The 9,656-nt window shown below is 40.5% G+C and overlaps 1 long non-coding RNA gene across 1 annotated transcript in view; it reads left to right on the forward strand.

Moving 5' to 3' along the window:
* LOC116660992 overlaps positions 1-7,835 on the forward strand; it is a 30,482-nt gene extending 22,647 nt beyond the window's left edge. Inside the window, exon 3 of the long non-coding RNA XR_004316736.1 lies at positions 7,675-7,835. This is a non-coding gene — a long non-coding RNA (uncharacterized LOC116660992). The remainder of the gene's footprint in view (positions 1-7,674) is intronic.
* The last annotated feature ends 1,821 nt before the right edge of the window (positions 7,836-9,656 follow it).

Consider the following 9,656-nt stretch of genomic DNA (forward strand, 5'->3'; position numbering starts at 1 on the left):
TTATTGCTTGAGTAAATGGTATATCCTCCAGACCCTCCTGTGCAACACAGTCTTAGTGGGTTTTCTGCCTTATGGTATACCCACTCCAGCTTGCCTACTTCCTTGAGCCATTCAATCTCTTTTTTCCCCATGAGTTTTGGCACTTCTGCCTGATTTAGAGTGGGCCATCACTTTCCCCACACTCTTAGGGATCATCCTAATAACTAGTGTGCATCATCTCCAGGATATTAAATGCTGTATCTTAGGAATGGGACCCCAAATTGACAACTCTTCCCTTTTCCAAATCTATGCTCTTTCTCCTTTGATTAATATCCAATGCATATGTCCCTGGATCAGGACCATGGTAAGTGACCTAGCTCCAAAATCACATCTCAGCACCTGCTTTTTTGGAACACTCCTGGCACTAACTACTGAAGTTTGTGTTCTCTGGAAAGCAGACCCTGCGACTAAGATTGGCAAATAGTCTGTTAATAGGTTGTGCTCTTGGGATCAAGACCTGTGGAAGTGGAAAAGAACAAGATCGGTCAAAGGAAGAAGCTGACCAGGATACAGTTCCAATAGAAGCCTCAGCTGATTCCTTGGGTAATTCTGAAGACAAGATCCTCCTTTAGCGATCCAAGTTGGGGAGAAAGGGCAAGGCCTTTATCACACCGCCACAATGAATACTGACCACCCTAGGAGGCAGATATGGCACTAAGAGAGGCAGCTTTTTTAGCCGAGGCAAACCTGAAGGAGGCTAACAGCCAAAGGGTATTTTGATAGCACACCCAGCAGCTAGGGTAATAAATCCTTCATTCCTGAAGGGGAATCTGGGTGGGGCACCACAGCCTCCACACATAGTGTTAGAGTATACTCATACTAGACAAGTCATGTCTGCAAGACCTTCCATTTATCGCCTTTCCAAAATTAGACGAGGATGAAAAATCTCTGGAGAGCATCCGAAGATCTGATCAAGAGCTTAGGAATCAGAGAAATTGACACCAGTTAAAGGGTATGACCATGTTTAGGCCATGGTCTATTTCCAGAAACAGAGCTGCACAAACTTTGTCTTCACACAGAATACTACATTTCTCCCAAAAGTGGTTGGGAGCCCAATGAAACTATATTGAATTTGGGTCAGTACACTTGCAAAGCCTAAAAGAGGTTGTATGTTTTCTTGCCTTGAAGATGGGCCCCAGGTCAATCGCACAGTTTTATTCATGCTGGAAACAAGGGCAAGGAGACCAGCACAAGAGAATACACTTCCTCATAAGCAGCATGCTTATTCACAACCCACGGCACAGGGGTTGCATGGGGCTTCATGGAAGAACCTAGCTCATGCTAGCATAAGTCTGAAAAGAAGCTGAAGGTGTAGCTTACTTACGAGAATATCACATAAAGGACCTCAAGCCAGGAAGGTGAAGATTGAAGTATACAGTGTAGGGAGAACATGATCAATGTTCTAGCATCTCAGGATTTTCCTCACACCTCTCTTAAGAGATGTGGTCTCCTGGATCACTAACCCAACTGTTACTGAAGTATATCCGAAATGCTAGAGCCTTGAGGTAGATAGTCAGTCAGCCTGGCCAGACAATCCAAGTTCCAATCCAATGCCCATGAATCTATTGTTGTCATAACCTGGAGCAAACCCCCATCTCCTGGAAAACCACTGGAACTATAACTTCCCCTTCAGGGAGTGGAGCCCTAGCATGCAGCAGAAGTAGTTCCAGCTGCAGGATTTGGGGAGAGAGGAGTCGGGGTGGGCCAGAATACCCAGCATCAAGGCACCTTCTTCCTCTTGGTAGGGATGGGAAGGGCAGTGAGTGAAATGTGATCCTCCCACCAGTCTCATATCTAACATCAAGGTAAAGGCTACCAGCCCTTGGAAGTGGGGTTTTCAGAGCATTATTAGGCATTCATGGCATAGACAGTTCTAAGACTTTCCTAGAGTGGCAGTCATAGAGCTAAGTTTGGGCTCAGAAGCTGAATTACGCAGTGTGACTGGGAGCTGACCTCCACAGGACCCTCAGATAGTACTTCTATTCAGCTTACAGAGATGCTGCTGTGTGACTTTGTGTGGCTGAAAAACACCCTGATCACTTTGTTACCCCTGCCAAGCACAAAGTCAATATCACACATGATCCTGGCTCCTATGAGCCCAGGACTTGGTTCATCCTGACATAAGTTCATCTTCAGGAGAAGAGACAGAAGGTTCTTCAGGTTACATAATCCCTCTGAGATTGACAGCAGTGGGCAGCAGGATTTTGATGAAGTTGACTAACATAGTACTGAAATAGGTGGCGGCCTCTCCCTAGATTTGGTCTATGCCATAACAGTCAAGCTCAAGGCCTTAATCCAGTGACTTTTAAAGTGGGAACTTGGAAAAATATCCCATGGCAACAGTATCTTAGTGTTGGCGGGAGGTAGGAAGAGCGGCTTTTATGTCTTGTCCACCTCTGAACCCTTGGGGAGAGAGGAAAAAGGGCTCTGAACAGATTAAGATAAATCTTTGTCTTAAAATTCTTCACAAGGTCCCCGTCTTCTACAGCAGTAGTTCTTAATCCTCCCATTTTTATAACAAATATTTTGTGATGTCCTTTTTATTATCCTGAAAGAAAATTTATAGGTTAAGTAGAAACTTTCTAAACATATTTAAAACAAAACAATGCAAAAACCTAGAATTTTTTTCTAGCTGTATTATGAAGAAGAAACTTATAAAGAAAGTACTTACAATAAAATAAAATAGCTTTCAATAGTAAATGCCCAAACACAAAAACACTGAAAGACGTAATAAAGTAGTCAGATGTTTACATCTATATGCTGAGCCACCACACATGACAATACATATGCCAACTAATACAGGCAGACATATTGGAAACACAGACACAAAGAGTCATTTTATTGTAGCAACATGACTTTATGAAATTCTGAATAATGTTTAGACATTTAAAAAATATTTTTTCTCAATTTACACACAGTGATATTCCCCAAAATTTCAATGTATATTAAATTATATAAAAACTTTTGGTGTTTTTATGTAAAGTGGAGATTGGTTCTGGACCTAGAAATGATAAACATGTTTTTCACCTACATAAATGTCAGGTGGATGTGGGGCATTTCTTCATTGCAAGGAAATACTCCATGAACATCTAACACCCTTGGCCCCTACCCAGTAAATGCCAATAGCACCTGGCAATCAATGTGACAGCCAAAAAGAAAAAAAAAATGCTCTCTCAAATTTCCAAAATGCCCCTGGCAGCAGTACTTCCCTGTGAAGAATCCCTGGCCTGCAGGGTGAAATCCAGACTCCCTCACTGCCTTAGTCAGCTTGGGCTGCCATAATAAAATACCAGAGACTGAGGGGTTTAAAAAACAGAGATTTTTTTCCCTGGAGGCAGGAAGTCTAAGATCAGGGTGTTAGCAGTTCTATGAGTAAGTGCCTCCTGGCTTGCAAATGGCTGCCTTCTTACTGTATCCTCACTTGGGTGGAAAGAGAGAGGAGGGGCAAGCTCTTTGATATCTCTCTTATAAGGGCACTAATCCTATTGGATCCAGGCCCTGCCCTAATTAACCTTACTTCCATTAAGGCCTTATCTTCAAATACAGGCACACCTTGGGTTAGGGCTCAATATATGAATTGTGGGGAGACACAACCCAGTCCACAACACTAGCACATCATACAAGGCCCTCCATCATCTGCCTTCTGTGGGCATCCCTGCCTTGCAAGCTCATCAACACTAGGGTGATTGTAACTCCCCCTGCACACCCTGCCTTCTCATGTCTTTGTACCTTTGTTTGCACTGTGCCGTATGTCTGAAATGACTGACCACTTCTTTAATGAAGTCCTTCCTCATTTTCCAGGCTGACTTAGGTATTCTTTCCTTGCATTTCTCTGTATGATTCTACCTTCAAATTCAGCAAGCTGCATAACTTAACACTCCCTTTTTTGTGAGTTCCTTGAAGATACTGTGTCTTATTAGGCATTGATTCCTAATCACTGAGCACAATGCCTGGCACCCAGTGGCCCTCACTTTCCATGTGGTGGAATCCTGAGTGGTTAGAATCATGGGAGCAAGTGGGTTTACAAAAGAAGTGAGTGATGAGAAGGGGGGAAAATAGCTCCTATCAGTAGTAGCATGGAGAAGGAATGTTCACACAGGATGAAAGAGAAGGAGAAAATTTCAGTGTCACTGAAAATTATGGGAAGGGATATTCAAGGAATATATAGCCAGCTGATTTCTGGACCATCGAATATCGAGAGAATTAAGACCAAAATGACATCAGGTCTCTAAAAAAGACAAATCATTGATAATATTCAAAAGAGAGTCCCATCTGAGTGGGGTTGAAGAGGAACAGATAATGGAGGTTTAAGAAGAGATTAAATTGATGAGAAATGGAAGTACTTGCCACAAACAACAAGCTCAAGGGTTCTGTAGATACTTTAAAGTTAGCTCTATATTAACATTCCTCAAAATACAACAAACTTTGTCTTTTTAGAGTACAATTTTTTTTACTTAAGACTGTTTAAGCCATATATGAAAAGTTTAAAGAGAAAGGAAAAGTCATCCAATATTTTACAACCCTGAGGTAAACACTTTATTTTTTTGGTGAGCATTTTCCTAGTCACCTTTCTATGCAATTATACATCTTTATGAAAATGAGAGATTATTTCTCTCTCTCTCTCTCTCTCTTTTTTTTTTTTTTTTTTTTTTGGTTAGCACATTTGGTAGTTTATGGAACTGTTTTTAGGATCCAGTGATTGCAAAGTATTTGTATAATTTTTGAAACATTCAGCATCTCATTACTTCATGTGTTGCAGATCACTTAATTAAAGGTTAGAGATATTTTCACTGGTAAAAGAAATGGACATAATTTATTCTGGGAAACTTGGCTTTCAAATGACATGCATTTGATTAAATAAAGTGCAGAGTTTCCTTTGGTTTTAGTGTTTTGGTGAATAAACAACTTCGCATTTCTCTTGTGTGTTGTTGGGGACATGTTTGCCTCGCCTTTGTTTTCACTGAACTCTAAGCTCTGAGAGATCAACCAGGGTGGGAGGTCATGGCCACTAGTCTTGTGAATGAAGGCCTGGTGAAAATCCAAGGACAAAGTCCTCTGCTCTGGCTTTGGAGGTGGGCTGGGTGACTTTGTCTTTCCTACCCATTCCCCAGAGGTATGGAGGGTGTCAGACACATTTCTTTGTGCCTCCCACTTACCCATCTGTGGGAGGCAGGTCCTTGTTCCTACTCCAAGTGGAATTTAAAGGTAGGACCACTCCTCTTCCATGAATTCTTGACTCTCTCTCATTTGCATGCAGACAAAAGTTAAGGGGAGTCAGGTCTCCTAGAATGAGGGACTGGATGGCTGACCCTCAAATGACCTCCCAGATCTAAAATTCTGTGCATCTCTAAGGCAGAAGCTCTGCAGAGGCAAACAAGTTTCCATTTTATTGTCAGGAACCCTTAGGACCAAACTTAAGGGTGAAGCTTCCAGCCCAGGTTATGCGATACAGCGTCTCTGCTCTGTAAATAACAGAATTGGCAACATCTCAACTTCTTCCCACTCTGTAGTTTTGTTCCAGAATCAAGTATTTTCTGCTTATGTACCAAAAAGCCTGAATCTCCTAATCTAGGGCTATAAAAAAAGACACAGAATCAGATATAACATACGAGTTTACACAGGCTCTGTCAAAGGAATGTTGTTTGTTCTGATGTAAAAATTAAAGATCAAAAAAAAAAAAAAGATGCAACCACACATTTAGATGCCACATTGGACCCATCAGAAATAATTTTGACCTACCTAGACATTTGTTATTAAGAAACTGAGACTTTATAAGATCAGTTGTCTTAAATAGGGTCAAACAGTGTCAGAGCCTGGTCTAGAAGAGAAATCGCACGACAAACTGTTCGGTGCTTTCCCTATTTTATGGTTCTGCTTCACACACCGCCATATGCTCTCTCAGACAAGCACATCTATGAATATAAATAGATAGATTCATATATGTATATATATGTGTGTCATCAACCATTTCCAGCATTTATGCACATAATGGGGTGCCTGGGAATAGTTTACTTTTCTCCTCAAAAGTGCCCACAGTTGCTTATTCTGAACATCTGGAATAATGGAACGCTAAACAAAATACAGTGTGCATAATGCCAGGCACACTTAATCCTTCTTTTGAATGAATTACTGAAATTAGTGTAAAGGAAAGAATTCAGTAGACCTAATAGCACCAATCTTTAATGTCACAGCTAATATATTGCAACACAAAAATCTCCCTTGAAGTAGATTTATTCATATGGAAGCCCTGTCACATGGGCTGAAAACAAGCCAGAGTATCACATCCAAAAACAGTGATAAATGGCCATCCCCAGACAGGGGAAGGTGTCCAGTAAGGCCTCTAGAGTATTGGAGTGGAACCAGGTTAATTTAATATCTTTATTCATTGTTTGGTAGAGGGTAGGGGGGTAAACTGTATCCCCTACTTGTTTGATAAGTGTGTTAAGTTGGCAGCTGTTTGAAATTGTAACAATAGACGATATAATGCACCATGGAAAAAAGAGGCTAGAAATATGGCAAAAGTCGTGAAATGAGATTCAATTTGGAAATACGAATGCTGATACAATCGGGAATTATAATACGAAACAGGGAAACTGTCCAAAATCTGGTCTGAAGGGAGAAAAAAAGAGCAAGTAACAAAAATCACAGTAATTTTCATTCCCAAATAGGATCTGCCACTTCCAAGAGCAGAGACTAAAACTTTACATATTTGCAAATATTATACGAGCCAGAGTGTGTAGCTGAGAGCGCTGTAACAAGACCACAGAGGGGCACATCAGGTCAATAACCATGTGAGGCCACTCTAATAGCAACACAGAATCAGCTGGCAGCACTTCCAGAAAAGCCTGGAGAATTGCATTAGCAGATCTATTAGCCTCAGGTGACTGGAAGTCACTCACAGCAGAAAGGTTTTTGGACTCCTGGAACATGGAATAGGTAGCAAGTGACTGGCACTTTAATTGTTTGCCTATGACAGTCAACCTGTGTGCAGTTAAGGGTCAAAGCATTAAAATGGATAACATAATCCTTCTGATAGAAGGTGAAAAATAACATGCTAATGCTACCACTGTTTAATTATGACCAACAGGCAGAATCCCGTCCAATAAGTATTTTTTTTTTTTTTGATACAAATAGTGCTGCTCATGGGCAAAAGTGACATGGAGACCTCAAGCGAAAGCCAAGATGAAAGGACTTGCCAGAAGAATGAAGGAATTTTTTTGGACATCTCCTCATCAGAAATTTTAAGTTATTCTGAGGCCATTATTCATTTTTCAGATTATTTCCCATAAGCATCAACTCTGAATGAACCAGATTTAGGTACAAATCCTACTTCTATTACTTTCTATCAAGGCATCACTGAAAGTCTCTTATCCTTGATTTCTTCAGCTGTAAAAGGCAGATAATAGTATTACTTGGTTTGATACAAGGACTCAGTGCATTATGCATAAACAACTCTTTGCCCAATAGCCACTCCTAGGAAGCACTTACAAGGGAAGCCAAAAAATTCTAACAGAAGCAGTACAGTGGAGGAGAAATATCTAGTTCAACTCTCAGTTCTTCCCAGCTCTGTAATTTGGAACAAGTTATTTAAGCATGCTGTGCCTCTGTTTCCTTTTTTTTTTTTTTTTTTTTCAGTGCAAAGAACAGTAGAACCTGCAACCTGGATCGGGGAATAGTGATTGGAAGAGAGAATGAGAGGTCTCCTTGGATGGTGGTAACGTTCACTTTTTTGACCTGAATAGCGCTTTCCATTTGTGAAAATTTATTGAATTGTACATTTGCAATTCTGTTCATTTTCCCACATGTGTATTTCAATAAAATGTTATTTAAAAAAAAAAGGATGGTGGTACCTGCCTTACCACGTGGCAGTTGTGAGATTTAAATGAGAAAATATATGTAAAGCTCTGGTATCTAGCACATAACTACTCAAAAATATTGGCTACTATAAATTCATATATTAAATTCAAGAGGCTCTGAACTCCAAACATATTAAATAAGATACAAATGATGAGGTCAGTTGCATTACCTTTCATTTGTCTTAGCTGGTAAATCTGAATGTCATAAGAGCTGTTTACATGGTAGGTGTCTGACTTGCAGTGATTAAGAGCATAATCCATGGAGTCATGTTCAAATCCTGGCTCTGACTCTCACCAGCTATGCCACTGTGGGCATGTGATTTAACCTCTTGAAATCTCAGTCTCCTTATCTATAAAAGGACTGTCTACTTTATGGGGTGGTTGTGAAAATTTAAGGGACTGATGCCTATAATGAGAATGGAAGGGCATGGCTGGAAGTTGATGTCCTCCCATTGCCTACTATAACAGCCCCATGGGTCCATGAAGCTGGAGAGAGCCTAGGAAATCTCTCTTCTATTCGTCTCATCTTGTGGGTCAGCTTCTTCTGGCTAGTTCTGAAAACCGGGAATAGTTCCAGGGACAAGCTGCAGCTGAGGACAAAGAACAGAACTGAGAACAGAAATCAGGGACAGTTGGGAGACATAGCTGTGGGCAAACTCAGATCCTCGTGGATGGAAGTTGGCTGGACCTAGCGTCATTGGGCAATGACCATGGGAAGGAACAGACAAACAAGAAACACTGCATGGTCTTAAAGATACAGAAAAAGTCTCAGAGTCAAAAGAAAGGACAAGGTGGTTTCTATGAGTGAGCCTGTGGAGAGTGGAGGATGAGGGTGGCTCTGGAGAAATCACAAACACTCAAAATGTTTGTTTTCACTTTGTTACTAAGGGCATATATGAAGTACAACATGGTTTTCCTTAACTAACTGGTTGAGGTTTTTGCCCATTCATAAAGCACTGATTTATCATGAATGAAATCAACCCAAAGACATTCTTTTTTATCCTCCAAAATAATCAAGTTTTATTGTATACTGTCCAAATTAGAAAGTCCAGATGTGGTCACAGAATAGAAATCTTTTCACATTAACTATTTCTCCCTCATAGAACACTCTGTCTCCTCAGTTCACTGGAAGGGAGAAGAACAGATATAAATTTTGTCAAAAGAAAACAAAACATCTCCCTTAAAAGGAGTTGGAAAACTAGAAAGATAACAGAGGGTTCTACAAACAGTGGATGTGTAGTTGATGTTATTAATGATGGACAACAAAGTCAGATATAATGGAATAAAATTAGGCAAATTAAAGTTCACTCTAACCCTGTAAATCAAGACCCAAAATATGAACAGTCTATGAAGATACTGATTAGTCTACCTGCCTTCTGACCTACAGAGCAGGCCCCCACATAGACCAAAACTAGGAGCTTCCTGTTCATAAATTATTCCCTGGGAGTCATTTGGGTGATTTTCGAAAGTTTTCGACTCCAAGGTCACTGGAGAGCTATTAGTGAAAGAGTGAATTTGCTAACTGGTACCCTGAGGACTTTGTAAGAATTAAGATGGAACTGACTTCTGTACTTGGATAATTTGGCCAAGAGAAAGACAAATAGGGTGTAAGACAGATCCTTTTGTGACTTGGGCAAGTCAAAAACAGGGTTAAGATTTACATGAACTTCTCTAGTGATTCTCAATCCCAATGAACTGTGAGACAGAAGAGACTTTCTCTTGACTAGGCATGTAGATTCCCCTGAAGCCCTCCAGCAACTT

This window comes from Camelus ferus, chromosome 3, assembly GCF_009834535.1.
Source record: "Camelus ferus isolate YT-003-E chromosome 3, BCGSAC_Cfer_1.0, whole genome shotgun sequence".
In the NCBI taxonomy this organism is placed as follows: Eukaryota; Metazoa; Chordata; class Mammalia; order Artiodactyla; family Camelidae; genus Camelus; species Camelus ferus.